At 37.8% G+C, this 17,873-nt stretch overlaps 1 protein-coding gene and 2 long non-coding RNA genes across 7 annotated transcripts in view; 1 reads left to right on the top strand and 2 right to left on the bottom strand.

Moving 5' to 3' along the window:
* Positions 1-17,873, top strand: part of LOC110048247 (uncharacterized) — a 45,800-nt gene that overhangs the window by 10,386 nt on the left and 17,541 nt on the right. The window lies entirely within an intron of this gene.
* LOC149119002 (uncharacterized) lies at positions 1,570-13,098 on the bottom strand. 2 transcript variants are annotated; one of them, XR_016202615.1, is made up of 6 exons: positions 12,787-13,098; positions 6,446-6,530; positions 5,933-6,058; positions 4,081-4,201; positions 3,347-3,468; positions 1,570-3,022 (listed from the first exon to the last, which is right to left on the bottom strand). It is a non-coding gene; the product is annotated as an uncharacterized LOC149119002 (long non-coding RNA). The 2 variants fall into 2 exon arrangements; XR_016202614.1 differs by having other exon boundaries at positions 5,933-6,530.
* LOC149119001 (uncharacterized) lies at positions 14,218-15,072 on the bottom strand. Of its 2 annotated transcripts, none has more exons than XR_016202612.1 (2): positions 14,751-15,072; positions 14,218-14,297 (listed from the first exon to the last, which is right to left on the bottom strand). It is a non-coding gene; the product is annotated as an uncharacterized LOC149119001 (long non-coding RNA). The 2 variants fall into 2 exon arrangements; XR_016202611.1 differs by having other exon boundaries at positions 14,761-15,072.

Here is a 17,873-nt window from a genome sequence, read left to right as displayed (position 1 = left end):
ATAATTTCCCACCCCCAGTAACTAGTCTCAGACAATGTAAACGACAAATGACGAAATTGGCGCAAAATAAGCAGAAAATTCTCATGGTAGTGATTATATCAAAGTCATGCTTCGACATTGAAAGATGGATTCTTCAAGTACTTTACAAGATTCTTGGTCTTCCGATAAAGAAATATCTGTGTCCATGTTCGATGAAGTATGCAGGGTGATTTCTGAATATGAGACAGACGACATAAGTAAATTTATTATTCGGAGAGTAGACAAAGAGTTTGGTTCAAAAGGTCAGTGCACTGTTTAAAAAATTATGACCTTGTCCTAGCATTTCTTTTTCCCCTTCCAATTACCAGGGCTTGTTTAAGTGGATTAGTCACTTAATACTGATGCTGTATTGTACAGTGTCGCTAAATTGTAATGTATACTATTGCTGCTGAAGAAGTAAAGTTTTGGCCAGGTTTGCCACGTCTGATGACGGCTTCTCTTCCGTGGACGACAGCGACAAACAATCTGGTCCTATGGCCAGTAGTATTTTCAAGATCCTACCGTCTAGAGGACATAGAGGAACAAGATCACAGAAAACTAAAAATACTAACTGTAGAGTGATTCTAGTGTAGTATAAAACTAAAGAGCAATATATCAAGCTATTCTACAAATAGAACTGTGCATGGACTTAAGAGTCCAATTACCCTATACACAAGCTGTCCCTCTGGCCGGTAGTATTTTCAAGATCCTACCGGCCACAGGGACAAGATCATGGAAAACTGAAAATACTTATCTGTAGAGTGATTCTAGTGTAGTATAAAACTAAAGAGCAATGTATCAAGCTATTCTACAAATAAAACTGCGCATGGATTTGAGTCCAAGTACCTTATACACAAGCTGTCCCTCTGGCCGGTATTATTTTCAAGATCCTACCGGCCAGAGGGACAAGGTAAAGGAAGTTTGAATTCAGGGATCCACCGAATCAAGAGCTCAATAAAAAAATTCGTCCTCAAGGAAAGACGTAGTTAAAAACTCTTGTGCCTAAGTCACAGACGTCTGCAGTGTTAGCTTACAAATTTACGGTTTACAAACTAGACGAAAAGAGACCCAAAGAAATATACAGCATTTGCCGAACAATTCACTGCTTTACTCTCTACACATAATTCTTAACATGTCAGGTAAATAAAAACGTACTCGTCTTGTTGATCAACATAGTTTGGAGCAACTTCAGAATACCCGGCCACTTTATTTACATGTGTCGGTGGGCTTTGAAGAACAAGGTATATAACAATAGTTGCTATTCTTATTCAATGAGATGCTAATAAGTGGCCGGGTATTCTGGAGTTTAGCCCATAGTTTTACCACTGGCAGTTCGCATATTATGTGATTGGTATAGTCCACCATATTGGAATAGCCCCGAAAACTGCTAGATTCGGAAATTCGCTCCTAGTACTTCTCGGTTGTTCTTCTGAGCGGTAGGATTTAGGCACAACCGGAAACGTTCGCACAATATATAGATTTGGCCAAGCCTTAAAGTGGAACTGCTCAGTTATTTTTTGGAATGTTGTTACTGATGAAAATAATCCAACATTTATGGGAGGTAAATTGCGAATGATTTAATAGTTTCATCCGGAACTAGGATTACATCAGCAGATCGAGGTGTGAGATGATGTGATTATGAAATATAGAGCCATGATTTCAAGGATTTCTGGGAAGCCAACAAAAATCTTGATCACATAACAGAACTGTCTTCTGTGCCTTTTGGTGGCATTTCTTGTTCTTTCCTATCTTATTCAGAAAGACAAGGCATTGTTATTAATCATTATATTCTTTTTTAGTTAACATGGGGACTCCCACACAAAAGAAGTTTACACATTTTTTTGTTGTGGTGACTGATTGAAATGCAATGGTTACAATATACTCAGTCTCAAAATCTCTACCAAATGAAATCTCGCAAAAAGACCAAAACAGTATACATAGTATACTATGAGTATTTGAAAAGTTTTGGAAAGTAGTTGGAAAGTTTTGTTTTGTAACTTGTCCCCAAAGATACATTTAGCCATCTTCACTATTGTATGGAGTCTCCTCCTGCTGGAAGGGTTTGCAATAAGCAAAATCACTCTTGCATGAACGGTAATTATGATATTTTTTTGTTGATCATGAATACTTCCATAGGCCTCTACTAATAATTTTATTATTCAATTTCAATGTGATTTGTTCTTTTTCTCAACTGAGATTGTGGACTACAGGAGCTGTTATTGGGTTCCATTAATTAATTTTGCTATGATTAAATTATACCAAGACTTATAAGTAAGCTAAGAGTAAGTTATATTATGTACATGTATTTCGTCTGCACTACACAACCAAATGCACTCAAAGGTTATCAGGCATAGGTACATTTGTCAGAAGAGCCCAGCATATCCAAGATATGTTTTGATTGACACGTCAATTAAGATAATTTACAGCAAAATGGATAAACAATACATCAATATCCTATACGCACCAAAGCCGGACATGGGGTTATAAGGCAATCATTTAAACAACAGATTGAAATAATTTATAAATTAGAGAACACTATTTGTACAACAGTAGGGAACAAATTAACCTTATTGGACATTGGGAATGGCAAGGCTGTCTGCAGAATGCCTCAAATTTCTCAACCCTTTCTTTCTACAAAAATATTAATCCTGCAACTTTGCTTAAGACCCAGTTCTCCATTTCGTGTTGGCAAAATATTAATTTATGCCATGTCCACTGCAGATTATCACAAAATTGATTGAAAAGCACAATAAATATCATTTTAGAGCCAAAAAAGCAATTATTTAAATAAACCATGAGTAAATTATCTCTAAGAAAAACTGATTATTTAACAGGCACTTTAAACAATTAGTTAATATATGTGTTTCTTGATAATGTAATACAGTGTATCTGTCACAATGTTGCAGCTATGATATTACTACACACAGGATGGGTTGCAGAACTCAACTTCCAAGTTAGTTTATTCAATGAACTTGGTGCAGAAATTATAATCCCATCAAGTTGTCTGTAAATACAGAGAAACCAAACAAATCATTACAATCTTAAGTAATAAATTACTGAACTCTTTTACATGTATGTACAGTGTATGTTCCATTAATATTGGGGATCTCTCAGAAGCTGCATCCATGATAAATTAATTTGTTCCCAGATGCATTTGTTTATAGAACTTTTCACACATTAATATCTCTGTGATAAAAGTGATCTCTGCATTCTACAACAATTAGTACACAAGAAAAATACACCCAGTAAGATATTGCTTACAATAAAAAACAATTCCTATAAGTCATCATAAGGAGCTTAAATTTATATTTCCTCAGAAATATCTCACCAGGCCATGGTTGCTTTGAAAATCTTTGATGTTTCAGTACAGGCTGCCCATATGTAAACTGTTCATATATTGACTGGCAGGAACAGGCATGTAATCGTACTGTAGCTGCTACTTGAACACCACTGTTATTCATACAAAAACATGTCAATTATAATTTATTATAATCTTTGCACACCAACAGATGACATTCCTTTCTTTGATATACAGTGTACTTCATTGTTAGTTGTTTAATGAGTGTCAGTAGTGAATCAAATGCTAGGGGTTGGTTCCCCAACTTTCACAGTGGCAGGCTCTGCCCTGAGAGGCAAAGCAAACTTATATAACTGTTATGACCTTGGTGGCTTACTTTCGAGAGCAAATGCAATTTGCTTTAAACAAGAAACCAGAACATTGCAAGTTACAACAATGTGCACAGTCCCAATCAAAGGGCCATCCAGGCTGTTTAGTTGTACATACAACTGTACAACTGTATATGAGTTCAGCTTCCAAAAGAAAATCAGAGTTTGTCAGGATAAATACTGATGTTCTTGCTTACTAAATCTGAATGTGCAGTTCCAGAAGATATTCACATCCAACACCCATTCATAGCCAGTCTTTAGAAATTCCAAATTAAAGTATCAGGAAGAGAGAGCTCTAATAGAGAGAAAACTCCATGTGGGGTATAAATCTTTTATTGAAGAAAACAATGTCTGAGAAATCATTAATTACAAAATAATGTTTAACAAACATCTTACCTTTCAGAAAATTTTGTAATCTAGATGGTCGGGTAGTTCATACATTTGACAAGTTGACATTGGGCATGTTTGTAAATTTATGCGCTTTAGCATCACATTACTATGTAGTAGCATTGGTCAACTAAAAAAAAAGCATAATTTGGTTAATTAATATACACTGTACATTATTAGGTTGAAATATTGGTGTAAATTGTTGCACACCAACAGATACAGAAACTATTGGCACCTGAATCATAACAAGTGAAAAATCGTCCATGAGACATTTACATGCACATGTAACAGCCCTCCACCTCAGAACCATCACAGATATGATATGATATTTTTAAACTCTCTGAAATTTCAGATTCAAGATTAACATACACATACATCATCAAAGGCAACCCTAAAACACTGAATCCGGAAACCGAAATCCAGAATCCAGAATCCGGACCCGGAATCCAGAATCCGGAATCCAGATATTATGAATGATGATAGAAATAATTCACTTCAGCAATGTCTAATAAATAAATATGGGGAAAAATTATTTTGTTGTTATTTATTTTCTTGGCTTTACTTCAGCCACAAACTGTAATTGCTAAAATATCATTGACTAGTTCTGAACAACCCTTAGCTATACATCTGGCCCGGTCGTTCAAAAGCTGGATAAAGCTATCCATTAGGTAGATCATTATCTAGTCAGGGTTAGTGATTTTTGGGGTGGATAGAGTTACTCACAGCCTGCAAGCAGGCTCTAGTATCTGTCTCTACTGTGTGAGCAGGCTAAATAGGTGTCTAGTGTTTTTCTGCATCGGCATGTGACGAAGTCCCTTCATACAGCTTTGCCGCTCACGCCCTCGGCCCAAACACGAGAGCGTGCTCATAAGTTACCCATCTTTTGTTCAACCTGGCCCTGGTGAGAGCGCGGTTCTTGTCTAGACCAAATTGCTCTGCGAAGACTAGTGAGTAGCACAATAACAACAAGCTATTGCCGTGAGTTTCTGGCAGTCTTTTAGCATCTTTTAACAACATGCGGTCTGATCTGTTAGCAGGCGAGAAGCAGACAGAAGTAAGTGTGCAACATTTCTATAAATTGTTTGAATATGATGGCCGCTAAGAATATGAAATGCTGATTTGTCACAGTATCAGTGTGAAAATTGTGTTGATCTGGAATTGGTCTCGTATCTGTTGGAAAAATCAAATTTCATATTTAGACCAGCCAAGTTAAGTGGGGGGCGTAACCGTCAATGTACAGGGGGCTGCCACTGACAGACATCCTGTTCTCTATGACATTTTCTATCTTGTTCAGTATCTAATAGACATAAAAGATAAATTTATACCTCTTAAAGGTCACTTATTAAACAAAATGGCAATTACCAGCAAGCTTATTTTAGGTCTCTCAGGGTGCTTGGAATAAAATTAAGACACACTTCACTGAGATTCTCATAATGATAGCCCTCACTAGAAATAACGATTGCACGATTTCAACAGATGAGGAATTTTGCTTCAAAAAACGTTAAGTTTGAGGTCCTTTTTAATTGGCAGCTTCTTTTTTACAGACAAAAGCTAAGCAAAACAATTTGTGCGTATTTGAAGAACTTGTTTTCTTTGATTTGTTTCTGTATTCTGGGTTTTGGTTCCGGATTCCGGATTCCGGATTCTGGATTCTGGTTTGTGGGTTTTAGGGTTGCCCCATCTTTAACAGTGTGTTTACTTTACATTCAGTTTACACCTGGCTGTTATCCAGCATAGGTAGACTTATAAGTTTGCCTTCAAAAATATATTGCAACAACTATTGCATCTTTCATTACCTATTCTTGTGATGAAATGACACAAAATCCAAGTGCAAGAAGTCATAAGCATAAAACTAACTTACCCGGTAATGCTTACAGTTCCTCCTACTGTCTGCATATGCCGTCCATAAACTGGTACTGCCTGGACAATATACTTATTATTTTTCTGATCACACCTCAGTTTTAAAATGTCACTTATATAATTTGTCCTGAAAAAGCAATACATGAAATGTAATGCCTTTGGCACTCACAAAATACCTTTACATGATGTACAATGTACACCATATCAACATTCACAATTCTTTACACTTTCATTTTAACTCTTTTGTGTCATTTTCCCTCACTTGAAGACAGGACTTCCACATTAGGTGATAACTTGCCTCTGGAAGCTCTATGAATTCACAGGGAGTGATAACAATTAAATCGTGACTAATTTTGGCAAAGGAGGCATTCAAATGTCAGATTTTAATGTTAAGTTTATACAGTAACTTTACATTACTCTTCGTATATATATAACCTCTCAATTATTGCACCGTCCTGTAGACAAAAGGTGTGCTGGAGAGATGTTCTAAACTTTCTGAACTTTTCCCCCTTACCTGTAATAGGATGACTATTATGAACTATGATTTGCAACCAACACCAACATCAGGTTATGTATACACATGTATATTTTGTTGTCTTCTGTAATCATAAAAAAATAAAAATTTAAAATCCTCCATAAAGTTCTTACTCAATAACGCTGCCACATGTAGCGCTGTTACTGGAAATCAATTTAAGTGAAACTGTTGAAACAGCTCTGTCAAAATTGTTTCTAGCAGTTAAGGCAGGATAACAGAATATATGTGTAGTACACAGCAAAGACTGGAGACACACACATGTTAGTTATTAGTTAGGATTTGGTGAGCTTCTGTACTGTAGGTATGGTGGAAAATAATGGACTATCAAAAATGAAGGTTCCTGAGACATTTTGACAGCACTGAGAGGAATTAATATATAAATTTACAAAAGAAGGAGAAGTTCTTGCCCTGTCCAGTTCTCTGTAATAAAAATATCATTTACATACATTTATTATATATGGTTTATGTTTAAAGCCGATATAATGCACACTCTGATTGGCTAATTCTAGTGCATTATTTACATTTACATGTACGTGGTATACCTCCGTAAAATCATAAAACATCATGCGCGACTAAAATAAATCAAAGGCTCCTTCGAGCTACCTCATGGTATGTGGTAATTATTCTATGAAGTGCTGTCCTTTGCCTCTTTTGGAACTAAGAAGTGTTGCATTTGTAAGGTGTTAAGTTGAAAAGTACAGCATGTTAATAAGCAGCCATTAGTTGAGCATGTTTATAGAAATAAGGTCTTCATCTAATATATATAACATTTTGACAGGAAACACTGGTAATCCTTTTAGTGTCTTTTTCTCTGTCTGGATTATGAACATCAGCAGTGCAAATATTGTTTTGACAATTTGTGAAGATTTCATTAGTTTGCACATCAGCACTGGATGTGTTAGGGTTTTGAACAAACTCACCCCACTCTTCATGGGCTGCGAAGTTATGCCATCTACCCATGCATTTTGCACTTTTATGCCTTCAGTTTTAAATAATTCAGTAGTGTCTACAAGATATTTGGCTGTATCTAATACTTTCTTAGGTCTGACAATCTGAAACTGATAGTGATGCTTGTAACCAAGTCACCTTTTAAGTTTTATTGGAATGGTCTGTGATTTGCTTCTTGGCCTTGGGAGACAATGAACAGTCGAATTTACTTCACTTGGCATATTGACAATGTTTCCATGAATAGACCATGGACCACCCCTAAATAGTTCACGGATTTACATAAAAGTTATTAGTCGCTCTTCTAGTGATGTGAAATTCAATACATTAGGCTTATAAGGAAAACCCATGTTATTGGCTTTAGAACAGATGGGTAACCTGCCTTGTTTTAGAACTTTTTTATTGCAAGTTAGACAATTGCTTTTTCAGACCTTTTTTAGACTTTTTTTATTGCAAGTCATGCAGATCCATTCAGTGTCATTGACACTTTTAAAACCAGTAAGACAGGACTCAACAATGTCTAGTGAACATGCCCTATATTTGTTTGGATCACATTTCACTACAGAGCACTTGAACCACAATTGGTCTCAACAAGTGCATACATATTCTGGGCCACATGCAATGTTTTTGTAAAATAAATTTATCATAGAAATTGCATTGTACCTGTTTTCTTGTGGCCGCAACTCATGACTGCTACATGTTAGTAGCGATACACCCGCCAGAACCTCAGCCTCTTGTCTTTTTCTTAACGACTGTTTGGTTATTTGCCTTATGTGCTGCGGGTTGTCTGATTTTCGTTTTCTGAAGGAGTGCTGCTCAATTTCTCTGACATGCTCTGGGTTCAATTTTGTTCTTTTAGCAGCCTGGTGTTTCTTGTTCCTAGGTGTTTTGCTATTAATGTTGCAGCCTTGTACTAGTTTTTGATTCTCATTTATTCTAAAGTTATCATCAGCTCTTCTATCTTTCATGTATTCTCTCATGTATTTTCTTCTGTAAGCTTTATGTTTTTCACCGTTATCAACTGGTTTGTTTTCATTTGCATTTCTTTGTTTGTTTGCTGTTGTCTCTTATCTCCATTGTTCTGTTTTCTACTATGGAAACATAATGAAATTCATCTAGGTGTCCAAGGTAAATGTTTAGGGCATTTGTAACATTCACTGGTTCAACAACAGTAACTGGAGAAAAAGTTGGATTTGATTCAGCAATATGAATTGATAAATTAAGACAATTGGCAACAGCTTGAATTATGATAGCATCAGCCCATGTTTCTTGACATGACGTTCTTTCCAAATAACCTTGCCAAGAATGCTCAGTTTTACTCTCTATAAAGTTGTTCAGGGTGATTCACTAAAATTAATACTGAATGCCAACACTGCGCACATAGAAATGACTATTAGGATTTCCATAGAGTTGATGTGATACAGCCATAAAAAAGCAATCACCACCTCCTTCAACATCAAGTGCAGTTCTGCCTAACTGAGACAATCTGAGTTCTAATAAACAGACAGAATTTTTGAGTGATATAAAAGGTACTGATATGCAATACTCATTTGCAGGACCAGGATTTGACTCCATATCTCCACTCAATGATTTGATTTTGCTCAAAAAATGATACGTTTTCATTTGGAGCTGCCTTAATTTTCTGAAAATATTACCTTCAGCTATCATACAAAACAAAGGCAAGTTTTTATGCTTTGGAGTCCTTGTTCGAAAAATACGCAAACTTAAACTTTGTCTAATGAAATACTTCTTTGAGAAAATCATGAATTTTAAACCTCTATATCACTCTAAGAAATGACAACGATGGTATCCACACAACATAGCCTTCAGCTTGGAGAATTTCTTGACATTAATTTCTAATGTATAATTTCACTGACATTTTTTTTTTTTTTTGCCATTATAAAGTCTGGTAACCATTTTGTAAGAAATTCTGGAGGGTTCTCTTTCACGTGTCATTCTAAACTGAGGATGGGAGACAATGGTAGCTCAGAATTCCATACATTCACATTTTTATCTGCATTTCTGTACTGACAATTACTTGACAACTGAACTAGTATTTTATTTTGATTTTCAAACTGCTCGGGTATTGTAGGATTACCTTCGATAATCAATTGCTCCTGACCTTGGTGTATTTCAGGTGGTATTCAGCTGGTAACAGATCATCTGTTTGGCATTTGTTTGTTGTTTGATATTTTATATTTGTTACGGTATTTGTTATTTGCCGTATATTGTATTTAGCATTTTTTTGGCAGTTGTGTTCAATCTCTATAGCTTGTCACAGTTGTGGCATTTAAGTTGTGGCATTTAAGTCCCAGCGAGTATGGTCGGCCATTCCTTTCAAAATTATGACAGGGTATACGCAGATTTTTCTGCCACGTATACTTGTTTACATACGTTACGTATGGGCTTTAAGCTCATATATACGACCATTATTTTAGATCGCGTATATATGCATTTTTAAAGAGCCACATATTTGCGTAAATTCAAGCGCTGAGATATGCAAAATAAATGCCCAAATATATGCGTCCTACAAGGACCCATATAGACGCGTGCTAAAATGCGCGTATATGCGGGTCTCGTAAATTACGTTTTATATACCAGCACGAAATGTGCCCTATTAAGAGAACCGCTGTTCGTGTATGATAGCAATGAAAATTACTTTAACTAAAAATTGTCAATATGGTGGCAGGGGTGAAATGGCTTGTCTTGCTCTATCTGCTATTTAAAGTTTGCTACTGCAGCTCCCCCGGTGAGTGAACTTCTAGAAACAGTTATGCGTGTTTTGAATGACTGTTCAAGATTTTATCCCCACACTAATCGTAACATGGCAGAGAACTTGATCGTTTGTTGTGAAGTTGCTGTGGATTCTGTTCACCGTTTAGGACAGAGGTGCTCAAGCGAATGCGGAGAGAATTCTGCCTCTCGAATTGCTGATGAGACAAATTCAATACTTACTACATAGATGGGAAATGTTTGCAGTTCAGTTTTGAACTTGAGTAATCTCAAACTACACAAAGCATAAGCAGTGGAAAACAGTTTTATAGAGAAAAATTTATATTTGGGTTAACTTTTAATCCTGGGTTGTTAACCGGCTTTCGAACACCCCGGCCCTGATGATTCAAGAAATAAGACTGACGTGGGTTTTCCAATTCTGGTATCAGTATCATGCTGGGTCATTTGTGAAGTAGAAACATCTTCTTTCAGCGTCAACGTGTAAGGGAAAGTTTTTTTCGAACTGACCCAGCAGGGTCTGATTTGAGATTGTTCCATGCCATCACAAGGTGTCAGGGGACCTAATTCTCTCTGGCACATTGATGGACTACACTGCCTTAACAGTTGGAGGTTTTTAATACATGGTGATTTTGACAGGGCTTTAGACTTTGTTGTGCAACAAAAAATTCTGCTGCTACTGGCTCGCTCTGTTCTTAGCTGCTGTGCAAAGTTATGGATAAGACTGACGTGGGTTGTCCAATTCTGGTATCAGTATCATGCTGGGTCATTTGTGAAGTAGAAACATCTTCTTTCAGCGTCAGCGTGTAAGGGAAAGTTTTTTTCGAACTGACCCAGCAGGGTCTGATTTGAGGTTGTTCCATGCCATCACAAGGTGTCAGGGGACCTAATTCTCTCTGGCACATTGATGGACTACACTGCCTTATCAGTTGGAGGTTTTTAATACATGGTGATTTTGACAGGGCTTTAGACTTTGTTGTGTAACAAAAAATTCTGCTGCTACTGGCTCGCTCTGTTCTTAGCTGCTGTGCAAAGTTATGGATTGCCCTCTAGAGTGTGTTCAGACGAAGGGGATGAAAATTTAGAGCTAGGAAGAGCTATGCTATGGCACAGGGGATTTAATAGAGGAAGCAAAATTGCTGGGTTGTCTGTACACAACCAGTGAATTGAACATCTCTGGACTGTGAAAAGTCTTTATTGAAGTCGGTCAGTTCTACTACACTCTGTTCTACCAGATGGAAGAAAATGGCATCCTGGAATCGAGCAGCATAATCGATCTGTTCTGTTTGTATTACATATTTCTTTCCAGAATTAACAACCAGTTAAACCTCCTAGTTGAGGCATGGAATAACCATGCTGTACGCACAACCAATATTGGTGAACGCCGTGATTTTACAAGATATATGTAATACTGGAAATACTAGCTGTCAGGGACACATTTGATGATAACACCCAACCAGATGAATTATCTGGTGAAGACCCAGTAGGACTTACACTAAAATCACATTCTGTTTCCTAAAACTCCCCTTTAGGTATTGATATATCATGGGCTGGACGACCCACTCTTCCATTAGAAACTGATGCAGTTGGCAAAACCCTACTGGGAGTACACTGAGGTGCATGAAACTGCTCTTAATGAAAACATTTCCCATCTAAGTAGTAAATATTGCATTTGTCTCACCAGCGATTCTAGAGGCCGTATCCTCTCAGCATTCACCTTGGTACCTCTGTCCAATTAGATTGGATTAGCCTGTGTAGCTTGGCGGTTTAGCAATTTTTTAAGCAATTTGAGCGCAAGCGCACAAAGCGACAAAGCCGCAAAAACAAGCAGGAACCCCCTAGGCTCCTCGCAGCTACGTCGCATTTGGCGCTCATTATCGTGGCTTGGCCGCTTTCTTAGCATTCCAATTGCCTAAAAACCGCCAAGTTACGCAGGCCACTAAACGATGTACAGAGTAATCCACAGCAACTTCACGGTGATTAGCGTTAGGATAAAATCTTGAACAGTCATTCAAAACACGCATAACTGTTTCTAGAAGTTCATTCACTGGAGAGCTGCAGTGACAAACATTAAATAGCAGATAGAGCAAGACAAGGCATTTTACCACTGCCGCCATATTGACGATTCCTAGTTAAAGTAATTTTCATTGCTATCATACACGAACAGCCATTCTCTTAAAAGGCACATTTCGTGCTGGCATATAAAACGTAATTTACGAGACCCGCATACACGCGCATTTTAGCACGCGTCTATATGGGTCCTTGTAGGACGCGTATATTTGGGCATTTATTTCGCATATCCCCGCGCTTGAATTTACGCAAATGTGTGGCCCTTTAAAAATGCGTATATACGCGATCTAAACGGTCGTGTATATGAGCTTAAAGCCCATACGTAACGTATGTAAACAAGTATACGTGGCACAAAACCCGCGTATACCCTGTCGTAATTTTGAAACGAATGGCCAACCATAAGCGAGAGGGGAACTTGACGAAAGCTTCATCAATCTCCTTTGTCATGTGACATTTTCCGAACAGCTTCCTAGCGAATTGCGAAATATTAAAAGCGCATTTAATTTTAACTCATACTTCCTGCGGGTATTTGTACAAAATTCAAAATGCAATACACTAGAAGGTGGGCAGCTTACCTTTTTCCCCAGACCATAAAGCATTCATTCCGAATAGTTCGTTTTGTGCATTCTATTCCTCGTCGTCCAAATGTATCTTGGAGACATCGTAACTTTTAAGGCTTTAAAACCCATTTCTTTCCACTCGAGCTTTCTTGATCACATTTCCTGTTCGTTTGTGAGGTCTTCAAAAGTGTACTTTGATCAAAGATGGAGCGAAAGGAAGGAAAACTCGCCTTGACAATTTTTGCGTTGGGCTCCACACAACAGACATCATTTTGTAAACATGTACTGCCACCTTTGTCCCACCTCCTCCCCCCACGTATATGAACATAAAGCAATGACCAGTCCGGAATATCCCGATAAATTAGGACATCTGTGATGTCACGAAACTCACGTTTCAACCAATGATAATGCGTGTTTTGATTGGAGTGTTGTGTTTCACAACAAAGCAAGAGATTCAAGATGGCGGACAAAGAGAGTCGCGAATACTTTCCAATGCCATGAATGCGGGCCTTCAGGAGGTATATATTTATCTCGAATTGAGTTAAATACTGTCCAAATTATAAAATAAAAGGAAAGTTTGTGTTCGTGTTCCATGTCACAGACAATTCTGCCCAGATAACGATTATCCTCGGACCGAAGGAAGCACCACAGAACGCAATGCGGGCCACGTTTGACGAGCTGCTGTTATCATTCTTTGGAAAGAGACGGTACAATCGGTAAGCATCTTTACTCTGCATTTTTCTAAGCACGGAAATGATCGATATCCTCGGACCTCGGACCGAAGGAAGCATACAGAACGCAATGCGGACCACGTTTGACGAGCTGCTGTTATCATTCTTTGGAAAGAGACCGTACAATCGGTAAGCATCTTTACTCTGCATTTTTCTAAGCACGGAAATGATCGATATGAGAATTGAGGCTTTCCTCTTATCTAGGGATTATCGGGCCGAAATCGACAGCACGGGCGTGTTCTTATATGCCAGCAAAGATAAACTGTAGATGTCCAAAATGTTATACGGTTTGGCTAAATCGAGGAAATGAAATCATCATTAAAACAGAATTTCCAATAACGCATACGAGTGAGAAATTCTTGTTCTTTTATACAAAATAAACTAAGTTAGAAAAAATGTATCCAAATTTTAGTGTTGTCAGATGCAGGGATAGTCAAAAATTCTGTTAACATATTCTTTGTAAAGCTGAAATTTCTCCATTTTGGTATTTATTTCAAATATTTCTTGTATCTATTTGTTACTGTGCTAAAAGATGTAATGTCTGATTTCCACATTTAAATTAACTTACATATAATTGCTGACTTTCACAAGTTATTTACCCAAAAATATCAAAATATAATTCCTGGACAGGTTGACAAGGGAGCATTCACAATCCATCCACATGTCCCAAGGTTTTATTATATATTTATTTAGAGTATACAAAACAAATTCAGTCTTGAAAGTGAAATCCATTTTATTTTATTCACTCTTTAGGTACTCTCAACCTTGAATTTGCCTCTTAGCAGAATGCAGGACCTGAAACATTAATCACAAGCACTTGGAAGATTATTACATTGCTTACAGATGCCAATATTACTACAAATGTATTTTTCGTTTTAACATATGAATTTATTTTGAATGTAGTTACCACATTAGTCTCACTAAATAAGAGTTTGCCCTCAAGTGGTCTGATAACTCTTATGTTTTCTATTTTTTATTACAAATTCTTAACCAAACTGATATGTTTCCTGTTCACAACCAATTAATGTTTTGCATTAGTTTCACAATTAGTAATGTTCAACACTCACACTACATTATAAACTCTCGTACCTTTTCAGTCTTTGCGTTCATAAAATTATTTTGCAAAAACATTACTTTCTGGTACATTCAAGCTTCATGGGGAGGTGAAAAGAATCATCATCTACTAGGAACAGCTGCAGTGTGTATAGTTTTTAAAAAATGCCAAAAAAAAAAATGCCCCCTACAAACCTTAACTTACATGTTTGCATGGCCCTCAACGTCTGGTAAATGAGCACAAACAATCTCTCTACCCTTTGTGCCATTCCTTGGGATACTGATAGCATCCATTTACAGGGAATCACTACACAACCCCTGGCCTGTCTGTTTCGCTGCCACTTCTGTGCTGTAGGTGGTTTTCAACAGGCTACTGGCTCTCCAGTGATAAAACTGGGGTGCACATTCGGTGAATCCACCAAAACAGAAACCTCCCAAATTTGTTTAATTTCGTCCGCGTACTTAGCGACGTCTTATTTCCTCTCTTTTCCCTTTGTTTTTTTCCCAAAAATTCGGCAAAGTGCCTCGACCTTGTTTACAACCGTGTAATTTGGCATGATGAAACTTTAACAACACTAGAACCAGTTAAAAATATACACAGCTCAATGAAAAATACGTGAATACTAGAAAATAACGCGTACACTTTACTAACCTTAATATTTGGCCACAAAATCGCGTCTACATCGTCGCTTGACACCAAAAAAACTTAATGATTAGAGGACAGTCAACGTTCTTCCACTACCAAAATGGCCGCTTATTCTCCCTCTAAACGTTAGGTCGCAAAAAGTCCTGGATAATGCTGGCCAGACTCTATGCGAGACTGGAAACAACATATTTTCTTGATCCGCATGAAAGGTCCGCCATTTTCCCTGCTAACAATAGCTTCATGAAGTCATGACTGTCCTAATTTATCGGGATATTCCGGACTGATGACACGACTTTGTGGACAAAACCAAACCTAGTATGGGGGACAGGGGGAAACGTGTTTAATTCATGGTTAAGGCGGATCTAATGCATAAATTAATTGTCTAACGGGAATGGAGTGACCAATCCAACCATCACTATACCTCATGGTATGAAGTACATACCATGAGGTAAAAATAAAAAATAAAAAATAAATGCCTAATTCATAATAATTTAAGAGCGTAAATCCGAAAATATCGAGAATCGGCCGACAGAAGCGAAATAACGAATTTTTTCTTATTTGAGCAAAAGAACCCATTTGGTTAACTATTTTCAGAAATGACATCAAAAGGTTCGGTTTCCTTTTCTTTTCTTCAAAATTTGCAAAACTTAAAAATTCGGCCACAGGGTCTTCAGCGGCGGCCATGAGACATAATCGTATGGACATACCAAACGTTTTCTTGACATGTCCTTTACACAGTTTGTGGGGCATCTCTTAAACTTTACTCGGGACTAAATTTTATTTCAAAATGTTTTTTTGTACAAAATAGTTAACCTTCGGAAGCTGAACCATTTACGGACCCAAAGTGATAAGGTTAATATTAACAAACTTTGAACTTGTCAAATGCTGTCTGTTATATTACAGTTAAGTAAATAAATATAACCAAATAAAAGCAGGTTCTTTATTCTACTCGCCTGGAAAAAATTACAGGTGGCCCGTAAAAACTGTTCCATTGAGAGAATTTTACGTGGTCACTTTGACGCATATCTCACGTAATTATTCAATTGTTAATCATCGCGCAATTGTTATTATTTCCGACTATTTTTTTTTATTTTATACATTCCCACTAAATCTTTGAAGGTAAAGAATTGAAATAAATCCAAGACAAGAAGTTCAAACAAGTTTTTACCACTCAGCTTATCTTTAGAGCAGTCTGTTTGTTTTTTCAATAGCACTAGTACTTTATCATGAATCACGCAAACTATTTCACACGGTAGAGAACTTGACTATGGCTTCGATGGATCCTTTTTGACATGGATCTTATGCATCCTAACTAATAATTTTGTTTTAACGAGTACATATAGCCACTCAAACAATGGAAATACAAAATTCGTGAAACGTGAAAGGGATATCTTTAAACATAGACAACAACTATAATTAAATTAAACTAGGAACGTCGCGTTAAACTTTACAGTATCACTACCACTAGTAAACACTTGCCTGCTTTGCTGTACTACTTTCATATGCAAAATTTCCATACGCAGTTTGTTATGCTGTTTCGTTGTTGTCCCGTCCCACCATTGAGTCTGCGCCATGTGCTGTTTCGTCCGTCTTGTCTACTCGCCCGTCTTCGTCTGTTGCTACTTCTACGTATGGTCTAGCTGATATTGACGCCCCCAAGTATGTTTGTGAGCCTGATTGTTTTCCGCGCCGCCCGTACTTGTCTCGTCCGCGTGTTGACTTTGCTGACCTGTCTTCGCCCTTTTTTTTGCCTGGCTGTGATTCTGTTCCTGCTGTCAGCCCTGCTAGTTCTGCTGCTGTTCCGGCTGTCCAGTCCAGTTGTCCTGTTGCTTCCGTTGCTGTTTCGCCCGTACGTTCTAGTTGTTCTGTTGCTTCCGTTGCTGTTTCACCTGCTGTTACGTCTAGTCCTGTTACCACTTCGCATGGTTGCCCGGTTAGTTCTGTTGCTGCTTCGGCTGCTGCTACGTTTGGTCCTGTTGCTGCACCTTGTCGTCTGTTCCCTAGATTTTGTTCGCCTTCTTCCAAGCCTGTTATCCGTCCCGTTTTCCTGTGGCTTGCTTCGTCTTGATTTTGCTTCCCGTGTTGCTGCCCACTCCGTTTGGCCTCATCCTCTCGTTTTTGCCGTTTCTGCGTTGATTTTGGACTTTGCTCGTCGAGTTTGTTGTTGTTTTTGGTCTTGGTTTGTTTTGGGTTGCATATTGGTGGCGAACCTATTCTTTTAGGATTAGTCTGTTGACAGGTGCCCTTCTTTTGGGTTCACCTTTCGCCGTTGCCCCGAGCAGTGTATGTTAGTCCTGTTGTCTGATGTTTTTTGCCTGTTCGTTTCTCGTTTGTTTGTTTTTATGTTTCTTGTCTGTAGAGGCGGGGTTCGATCCCCCGGTGAAGTTTGACGTGTTGGTTGCACCCCCGTATTTAGGCGATCCAGTGTGTGTATTGGATTAGTCGGTATGACTGGCAGGCATTGCACTACCGCCTGTCAATCGCCTTAAATACAAAAAAAAAAACATCTATAAGGAAACGTTCTTGAAAATTTGCCTGTACTATCAACATGTAAACAAAAAAGACTTCAAGCAAGGAAAAATTGTCAATGAACCGAAGATATTGGGCGGTCTTGAATGTTTTCAGTATTTTTTGCGTTCCCTGCGGCCAACAAATCACAATATTTTCGATTT

Source organism: Orbicella faveolata, unplaced genomic scaffold (genome assembly GCF_042242905.1).
Source record: "Orbicella faveolata isolate gen_17 unplaced genomic scaffold, um_ofav_v1 contig_1, whole genome shotgun sequence".
Lineage (NCBI taxonomy): Eukaryota > Metazoa > Cnidaria > Anthozoa > Scleractinia > Merulinidae > Orbicella > Orbicella faveolata.
Note: the sequence above shows the minus strand (reverse complement) of the source record. Positions and strands in the feature narration are given on the sequence as shown.